The sequence below is a fragment of the Meleagris gallopavo genome, chromosome 20, assembly GCF_000146605.3.
Source record: "Meleagris gallopavo isolate NT-WF06-2002-E0010 breed Aviagen turkey brand Nicholas breeding stock chromosome 20, Turkey_5.1, whole genome shotgun sequence".
Lineage (NCBI taxonomy): Eukaryota > Metazoa > Chordata > Aves > Galliformes > Phasianidae > Meleagris > Meleagris gallopavo.
Genome location: NC_015030.2, coordinates 6,536,018 through 6,546,075, shown reverse-complemented (window position 1 = coordinate 6,546,075; position 10,058 = coordinate 6,536,018). Strand labels below are relative to the sequence as shown.

Sequence of the window (10,058 nt, the reverse complement as noted above, 5' to 3'; positions counted from 1 at the left end):
TGTTGCAGTGCGTGGCTTGGGGTGGATGGAGGGGGACGACACGACGGCCCTGCGCTCACCGACGGGCTTCCCACTGGGTTCCAATACAAGCAGAGAGCCATAAGTTTGACCGAACCCTGAATATCTCTCTGTATCCTTTTCCAGCACTTGTTCAGGGGTCAATTCTACAGTGCTGAGACTTATAATAATTCAGGAGGCACGGCTGTTGTCCACACAAATTGATTCTTCAGCCATTCCTAAATGGCACCTGGAAACCTGTTGGCAACCTTAACGTTTCTAGTACTGCCTGACCATCCCATCCAAACCTGAGTTTAGGGCTTCCTATAGTTGCCCACTCAGGCTCTAAAGCCACTCAGAAAGCAAAGAATTTTGGTATAAAAATTGATATGACACATGCTCCGTCCAGCTGATTTATTCTATATCATTCCTTTTTATATATAGAAGCAAAAGCTGCGAGGTTGCTCGATTTGCCAGCTTAGGTATATATAGCCAGTCAAAACTGGCTACACTCCACTAGGAACTTTTCAAATAGGGCAATGATCTATTTGTGGCCAAAGATACTTAACTTCGAGAGGTATCAGTGACAAGAAGCAAAAAAGCTGCTTGTTTGTTTGGGCCGGGGATCGTGTGTGCGTGTAGAAAGGCAACGCTAACATTTATTATGTAAAACTACACACAGAAGGGCTCCAAAATAGAAATGCCTTAATAATTATCTCATATTCAGTGCCATGTCCACTTCTGAACGCACATTTTCCATTGAACAGCTTCGTGCGTTCTCTCACGCATGGGAGTAGCTCCAATGAAACATCTGCTGAACCATCTATATCATCATCCTCCTTCACATCCTTTCTTCAGGCTCTCCTTCGCAGCAGTGCGTGGAGGAAGCTCCACAAGTGTCAGGCAGCTGCTCTGCTGCGACTACTGGGCATTGTGTCTGCTTCCCCATCTTTGATCACAGGGTGTCTCTCAGACTTGCCTGACAGGGCAGGAACTATTTTTGGTCCGATGTTCATTCGGTATGATTCGTGCTCAGCCCAGGTGCCAAAACGAGCTGGCAGCCTCTATGTGACCACTGTGCAAAGCAGCGTAGAGAGGAGACGGTCCCAGAGCTTCCCCAGTGTCACTGCTGCTTGTTGTGGCTTGAAATGTGTGCCCTGCGTGTCTCCTGCACACCGTCTGGGTGGGGTTGCCTTTTGGGTGTGTTGTAAGTTTTCAAAACCTCGACTGATAAATGTTTCATTGTGATAAGCGTGCCCTGAGAAGGGTGTGAAAAATAACTTGAGTATAAACGGGCAGGTCTCATTTCAGGTCTTCAAGTGGAAATCAGAACAGCCCCTGGTGAGTGTACTACAGGGGAGGCTTCCTTGCACACCCAGGTCAACGGCCTTACTCATGTTGAGTAAAGGTGACCCCACCAAATTCAATAGGACAGCTTCCAGTGGGACCTGTGGTGGGATGTGAGCCTGGCAGGAGTCCTCTGGTAAGTACTTCATTGCAGATGTTTCATTACTTGCTGTGCGTACTGCTGAAAACTTTTTCTTCTCAGTGATCTCATTTTTCCATAGGCAAAAAGTCCACCTTTCCCTTGCCATTTGTGTCATGTAAAAGGGCACAGCACAGTGTCACTCCTCAGCTGGCAGCCACTCTGCTTGGAGGGCACACAACCCATGGCTCACTGGACACTATTTCTCTTTCCTTCCAGTTTATCCTTCTTTTTAGAGAAGTACCAGGAGAAATATCAAATGTAGTCCTTCTGAATCCTACTTTAGCCCTTCCGAATCCCCCACAGCCACAAGCTGTTTCCCAAAACCCTCCAGCAAACCTCTGGCTGGTAGGACAGAAAACCAAAGATATGCAGGGATGTCTGTGAAATCCTTACACTGGCACTGGCAACCTGCAGCAAGCTGGGTGCAAAAGTCTAGCAGGGAAAATCTGTCACATACGAGTGCATATGTCTACACGTGTGGATGTGGGACTGAAATAACTTCCATCACTTTCCTTATCTCAGCCTTAATAAGTGGGGCAGTGCCTACCAGTTCCATCTCAAGTTTCCTGCCTCTGAAATATGTGCACTTTCACCAGCTGATGTTTGGCACAGGGTAATTACTATGGTGCTAATTTTACCAGAGATGATGAAAACTCTGGAGCAGCCTAACCATATGAAGGGAGGAGATACGTATTGCTGATTGAGTCTTCTGGATCCTTTTTGAGCATGGGAAGTCATGACTTTGACTTGTAGATTTTCTCCTTGGGGAGGCTTCTTCTTACAGAGCTAGCTGACACACAAGTGGGGTTAGAAAAGAGCAAGGTCAGGGATAGTTGTGTGCTGGAAAATAAAAAGCACTGAGCACTGAAGTGTTGCCTTGTAGTAAATTACCTTACACAGATTAAATTACTCAAACAGATCTGCTTCTTCTCTTTTCTCTCCTGTGAGAGAATCCACTTCCAAACACCAAAGGCACAAAGATGCTTGAAAGTCTTCTATTTCTCTCTGGTCCTTCCAAAAAGATTCAAAGTCAATTGAAATTTCTAATGAGGATTCAGAGCAGATATTTATTCTATCCAAACCAGTTCAGCTTGAAAAAATTAGAGTGAAGTATGGTTGGAGGAAAAGCAATTTGCCAGAGCCTGAAGAGTGTGAATAATGAAAAGCAAACAGCTCTCTGCAGCACTCACTTTTGCTTTCAAGTCAAAGGGTTTATATTTATTGTGCTCCCACCCTGCCTTTACCTGGTGACCAGAACTGGGAATGGTGATTAAGGAAAGCTGAGCTGGTTGGTGGTTCCCAACTTCTGAAAATGTGCAGGAGAGTTCTTAACAAAGCACCCAGAAATTATGGGCACTGTTGGCACTCCATCCTGGAATCACCCCATTAGGAAGGACTGAACAAAACTGGCCCACTGAGCCCTGTTCTATTGCTCTATTATGCAGAGGTTTTTGTGTTACCTTTGCTGTCAGGGAGCACAAGCACCTTGCAGAAGCACAGCAAGCCACACAGCGAGGTTCTGCTCATTCTCTTCAGCTCTCTCTTGCTGTCTCCCTCACTCTTTTTGATTGTCACTGTCATTGAACAGCCTGGGTTGAAAAGGACCACGATGATCATATAGTTCCAACCCCCTGCTATGTTCAGGGTCGCCAACCACCAGACCAGGCTGCCCAGAGCCACATCCAGCCTGGCCTTGAATGCCTCCAGGGATGGGGCATCCACAGCCTCCTTGGCAACCTGTTCCAGTGCCTCGCCACCCTCTGTGTGAAAAACTTCCTCCTAATATCCAACCTAAACCTCCCCGTCTCAGTTTAAAGCCATTCCCTCCTTGTCCTATCACTATCCACCCTCGTACACAGTCATTCTCCCTCCTGTTTATACGCTCCTTTCAAATACTGGAAGGCCACAATGAGGTCAGAACCTGAGTGCTGAACGTCCCTCCTGCCTGAGCCATCACGAGTGTCCTCGGCAGGCATTTGGCTCTGAAGCTGAACTGAGGTTAAAGCAAAACACGGATCTGTGCACTTCTCTGAGTGAAGGTGGGTTTCTGGTCTCAGAACTCAGCAATGTGACCTTCCCATAATCAGATCGCCTTCCTCATGAGCCTGACAGCATATTTCTGCAGATCGCTTCACGCCAACAACAAAGTGCAGACGGCTCTGAGCTGTGTCAGCCTGCAGGCAGGGAGGGCCCTGCAAGCAGCCCTGCCCTGCCAGGCACTTTTGCAGCACCCACTGCATGGGCAGAGTGAGCACAGCCCCTGGAAACCACCAGGATCTCAGGAGCCGCAATGCCACCACAGGCCATGATGTAACCGCGGGCTGCAGCAACTCTGACATTTCCTGAACTTCCATACTGATTTTTTAATACTTGATGAGAAACGGCACAATCCTTTTCCCTCCAGTCTCTGTCACAAGGTTGCTTAATAGGGTTTGGGCATTAGCTCAAATAATATTAGAGGATCAAAGCCAACTTTTGAAGTATTAGAGAGATTACAAAGAAATGCATGGCTCATGCCTTCACGGGCACAACATCTACTAGCATCAAACAGGGGAAAGCCTCCTTCTGTGGCCACCCTTTCCCTCTCTCTGTGTGATTTAATCAGGGCCCAAAGGCGCAGGACGTGCAGTTTTAATGCAGGATGCCTGGGGGTGGGTGGGGAATCCTTCTTCCCCTCAGCATTTGCACAGACCAGAGGTAGAAATCAGCCTGGAGGCACAAAATGACATCAGAAAAGCAAATAAGTAGCACAAGATTACGATAGAAAAAGAAAGGAAACTGCGGTATTTTCTTGCTGAAGATTATTTCCTCTCTGACGACAGATTTTTCAAATGACAGAGGTGTTTTAGCGGGTGGGCCTTGAAGGACCAGTCCAAATAATCAGTCAAAAACAATATCAGGAAGCTTAGCCAACGGTTTGAGCTTGGTACGGTTTTACTCATCTGTTCAATTTTAGTTTTAAGGGAAATTTAGGAAGGTGCCAACTAATTACATTTCTCAACCTCCTTCCCAGCCACGCGGGCGTTCCGAGCAGGGTTGGGCTGCCATGTTGTGCCTGCTCCCCACAGCACTCCTGGCTTAGCACAGGGCAGGGAGATGTGCCAGCTCAGGGTGGCATCGCTCCCATCCCCTCTGTGTTCTGTGCTGGAGAGGATTTGCTTGGAGGCTGCAGTGCCCTGGGCCAGGCAGCACCAATATGGGTCGTCAAGATGGAGTTTCACATTGGATGTAAATTGGCACAGCGTCGGCTCCTCAGGAAATCCGAGCTTGTTTGCTACTGTATGCTGCCATTTTTCCTTCCACAATGGCCAGTGATCTAATCCTCTGTTTTCAGCAAAGTTTATTTGCTCTCCGAGAGAGAAAATAAACTCTGATATTGTCATTTACATTGCGGCCACACACTGCAGGCGAGTTTAAAGCTTCTGGTACAAACTGATAGAAAACATCGAGGACATTTGCATCTCAGCTACTACACTAAAGCAGAAAATCTGAGAGAGTAAGGAGAGCAGTCGCTTATGCACAGAGCACTGTTAACACAAACCATATGCTTCTGAGTTTATCAATGCAGTTTTCACTTGAGTGAACACACTGATAGGCAGTAAAGCACAGTGGTAGATAATGAATGACCAGCAGCATAAAGTACAACATGCACATTGCAAGGCAGAGAACTTCAGTCACTTCTGAGTGTATCCTCTTGCTCCTGGAAGCAGGAAGCAGTGTGTACCCATGTATTCACATCATCTTTCCCTCAGGAATTGCCAAGCATCACCTGGGAAGTGAATCACATCAGGTGAAAATAAATGGGTTGGTAGGATAGGTGAAGGAATACTGTATGTTACAGATTTCTAGCACTTTCTACCACATTTTTGCTTTTGTTCTTTATTGTCATATTTCTACCTTTGGCAGCACACAATGTAACAAAGACCAAAGCAGATCTCAGCTTCATCCATTGCAGCAGTGGTGGAATTAGGGGAATGCAGGCTGGTAACATTGCTCCTTCCTTTCTGGTGCACAGCACCAAAAGGTAGGTTGGAAAATTGATTGAACGCTATGTGGGCTTTTGAGCAAGCAGGTGACTTGGCTGCTGAGAGCCCATGGGAAGGTGAGAGTTGTAAACCCCAGTGAGGACCTGCTCCCATGACAGCCCTGCTGCTTATCCACAGTATTTGCATAATTACAAATGGGCAACCCGGAGAAATGCAAAGATATTCCTGCCCTACTCTGTTCAGCTGAGCCTGAGCCTATCCTGATTTTGGCACACTAATAAAACTAAACAACTGAAGCTGTAAGTCAGAGAATGAAAGTGTGGTCACATCGTTTTGTATGTGTAAGTTGCTGGCTCTTAACCCTTTTCCTTCCAGGAATTGTCACGTTCCCTATGTCAGCTCCATGGGCATGTTCTCACCACTCTGGCTGGTTTATTAACCATTAACTCCCTTTTCCTTGAAACATCCAAAGAATGGGAACCATAGAAAATCGTTTTGCAACTTTGAGATTCATAGGAAAATTTTATCCTCATTAATATAGAAATCATTGGGCAGTTTTATCACTTACACTAAGGTCCTTCTCATTCTGAATCTCATTCTCAATCTGAACGTATGTTCCCCTTTGAGGACATATGCTGCCTTGGAGGACAAATTGCCACAGGTGATTGAGGGCTGAGGGATTTGAATTAAAGAACATTGCAACATCACAAATAATTCTAGTTGTCCCTCGAGCTCACTGCATTTCCCAAAGACAATCCATAATCCTAAATTATGAAAACAGATAACTAAAAGTTTATACAACTGTCTTGCTAAAGCAAAGCTTCCAGTGAATGAGGATTGTGCAAGGCATACATTAAATAACAGACTGACATTTCCTATTTGATTATAGGATTTTGACTGAAGAGGTGAGAGTTTGGAAGAGCTCCCCTCTCCATTCTCTTTTTTGTGTTTAACCATATCTTTTGGGGTCTAAGACTCCAGTTGAAGTTAAAGATTCTTTAAATTAGGCATCTTAATTCAGTGAAAATTGAACCACATGGAATATGGTGCTGGAAGTTAAGTTTTCCTTGGCAGAACTTCATGGGTTGCATTTGGATTTCTGGCTATATAGTTACCATTAGCTATGGATTACTCTTTGTAATTCATTATTTCAACATTTCTTCACCTTGCTTCCTACATCCACCATCTGCAGTAGCAATGACTGAAAGCCTATACTCTAATATTTCAAACTACAGTCACTAGCTGGTGGTTTGATTTTAGAATCAGGCTGAAGAAGGCAGACTGAAATCTTAAGCAGAGATTTTGGACGCTCAGTGTCTGGGAAAGCAAGAGAGAAAAAATGTGAATGCTGTGTGAATTCCACTCTTCTCAGAGATATAAAACAATTCAATTTCCTTTGTCATATTTCACTCCTTGTATGAACAAACACAGTATTATCCATTATAACTGTGTCACCGGCTGCATTTCTGTATATCCTCTTTGCTTGCAAAGTACAGAATGTATTTATTTGCTCTCTCAAGTCTTATCAAACATGTAACCATCTCTCTTCAGAATTTACATTAGATTTACTGATTCCTTCTACTGCAAATATGCCTTCATTTTTCCTTGGAGATCACAGCGTTAGACCTATAAAGATCCAGTTAATGTCTAAACCCCAGAGATTTACTGTGAATGGGAAAACCACCTTTTCCTGATGAATTTTTTCCAGTTGACTTAATGGTTAGAGAAGAAAGGCTAACGTGTGCCAGTTTACATGCATGGAAATGGTGAGACCAACAAAAAGCCCAACAGTTTATTTACAGCATTTCTTCTCATCCAGTGGAAACTGACGGCTTTGATTCGACCAGACTGTGTTTTCTTTGCAAGTACAATACAATCAAGCTATTTTCAGCTGGCAATAAAATCCTTGAGAACCAAAGCAGATTTGGCCACTTTAAGAGATGAAGACTAATGCAATCTGATAATTAGGCCCTTTCACCGCCAAGAAGAAAAACCAATTTAATAACATGCAGCAAGACAGGGGTTAGAGCCTCTGGGTCTCAATTGGCAAGAACTATGACTGCAACACAACTCTAATTTGCTTCCACAGGGCATCTGCAGATCTCTGCAAGACTGAGGAGATGCTCAGGAAATGTGAGGGGAAAAGCCTCTCCTTCCACTGGTGTGGCTGAGCTGCAAGATGGATCAGAAAAAGCATGCTGCCCTGGGATGCTCCTATTCTTATGCCTCCTACACCCGTATGAAACATAAATATTCTGCTTTCCTAGCACCCTTCTTATCCCCTGGTAGTGTTTTCCTTTCTGCAGATAGCAGATCTTGCCCTGAAAATTCCTCAGGCCATCTCACATAACTCTTCAGTACATCAGAAAGGAGGCAGTGAAATATCCCGCAGCCAGACTGCCTCAAATGAGAAAACATTGAGGGAAGGCAAACAAAGCCTCACTTACTCTTGAGGGTTAAGTTTTCAGCTGTTCCTCACCCTCTTTGTCCTGGCTCATTGCAACAGGAAAGAGTTTTTTAGAAACTTTTCTTGTAACTTCAACTTCCCCATTTGAGGGCTTTGGAAGTGCCTGTGCTGAAGTTCAGGCAGACGAGAGGTGGCTTTGTTACAGTTCCTGTAATCTGTGTAATAGATTCAAATCGATATTTCATTCAAAGGAGAGCTTTCTGGACAGAGCAGCTTGGAGTTTAAGGAAGCTATAAACCAGCCCTGATGTGTGCATTCAAGCCTTCTTCAGTACGAAATGCTGGCTGGGTTGGTCTGCAGGGCTGTGCTGCTGTGAATAAGTCTTACTCATCTCAGTGGATCTGGGCTCTCGGGTCCTGTAAGTTAGCGGTGTTAATCAGTCAGTTTGGTGAGTAAGGGTTGAGTAAGAGTCTGCAAGGTCAGGCTTTAATGGGTAATATCTTGTGGGCATTGCAGAGATGTGTCCAACCCATGCTCCGGCACACTGCATGTATTTTCAGCAGAGCGCTTCTGAGCCTCAGCATATCACAGCACCTTTATTTCCACCCCATTTAGATGAGCACATACTTCATCAAGGTGGGTCAGATTGTTGCTATTTTAGCTGCACTGACACATTCAGAAACACAAGGGATTTTTTGCCATGAATCTTTGTAGCATTTGTCCCTATGGACTTCAAATCTTATGGGTGACTTCAGTCTTACTGGATGAATGAAATAATTGCTGTCTTTCCCTCTTGCAATTTTTATTATTCCTCAATCACGAGAAACTTGCCCGAGTTAGAGAGCTTTTCTTCCAATTAAACATGGACGGAATCACCCAAGAACAACACAGGAACAATGATTGCCCAACACGTCAGGTTGCTCAATGTACACAATCACTTGTCTTTTCTTTGCTCCCACACCACATACAGCCATGCATCCTGCACACATCACGCTGTGGGCTGCTAAAGGCAGCTGCATTTGGCCATTATATTTGTTGCTGCACCAACGCTTCCTCATTCAGAATATGGGAAACTCAACACATACTGTAAATGACAGCAAAAAAGTGTTTTCTAAGTGTCATTACACGACAAGAAAGCATTTGGGGACAACATTTTCATTGAGTATTTCAAGACTTGCTCATGTCAGAGTTGCACGCTTACAAAGCTTAAAGCAACCTAACAGTGACTGCAAGCATTGTTGTAGAAACATGGAATCATCTTTGGAGCCTGTTTGGGACATGGGAAGGAGGGGAAGATCCATCTGTCCCTACAGATGCTGCTGTTGCAGTCCCAGGTGCAGCTCACAGAGCCCTCACCAACTCCTACAGCCTCGTGTGCTCTGCGTTCAACAGTCACCTTCACTCTGACTTTTCCAGCCCACCACTCAAGGCTCCGTGATGCAGCTCAGCTGTTAGCACTGTGCAGGGGACACCTGCCTCGGAAACTCACACCCTTGCACTGTCCATCAGAGCTGGAGTTTGGCAAACTCCAGAGCATGCTTACAAGGCTGTTTTTGTTCCTGCAAGGCTCCCGGCCAAACATTTCATCCCTGTTTTCTTTGTCAGATGTCTTAGGCCACGTCTTCCATAGGGAGGACAAGCTATTAAATGCCATTTTAATTTCTGCACTTTTCACCTGTGGCCGGACAGGACAACCTTCTACAAGTGACGTATGGAACAAAGGGATGCACCCAAACACCGCAGCACGCCAATACTCTGCTTGCTCCAAGGGGTCTTAGACCAGGGGACAGAGCTTTGCTTTTTGAGAGGGACATCAGATTTCAGTTTAAGGAGCAGTGATGGAGCAGAGTGTGCTTGACTTGCTCCGGGTGTGTGTGAGGGCTGGGTCTTAGTGACTAGATACCACACATTTCAGCATTTCATGAAGATGGAACAAGACTAGCAAAGGAAACCAAGCTTTACCCCGCTATTGTTCCTTACTACACGAGGCATCACACAGGAGCCCAAGAGGAGACGACCAGAGCGAGCAGCCTCACGCATCCCACCCGGCATCTTCATAAGCAGTCCCACCGAACGCCTTCCCGGAGGGACAACAGCAGCGGGCAGGTGCTGCCCGGAGTTGCGGGGCTGTCCTGGGGTAGGGCCGCTCCCCGCGGGCTGCGCTCCATCTATCGCGGCA

General features: G+C 45.5%; 1 long non-coding RNA gene across 1 annotated transcript; it reads left to right on the top strand.

Moving 5' to 3' along the window:
• The first annotated feature begins 1,021 nt into the window (after window positions 1–1,021).
• On the top strand, window positions 1,022–9,764 carry LOC104913796. The gene is made up of 3 exons (XR_795620.3): window positions 1,022–1,204; window positions 1,309–1,480; window positions 7,562–9,764. It is a non-coding gene; the product is annotated as an uncharacterized LOC104913796 (long non-coding RNA).
• Window positions 9,765–10,058: the final 294 nt, after the last annotated feature.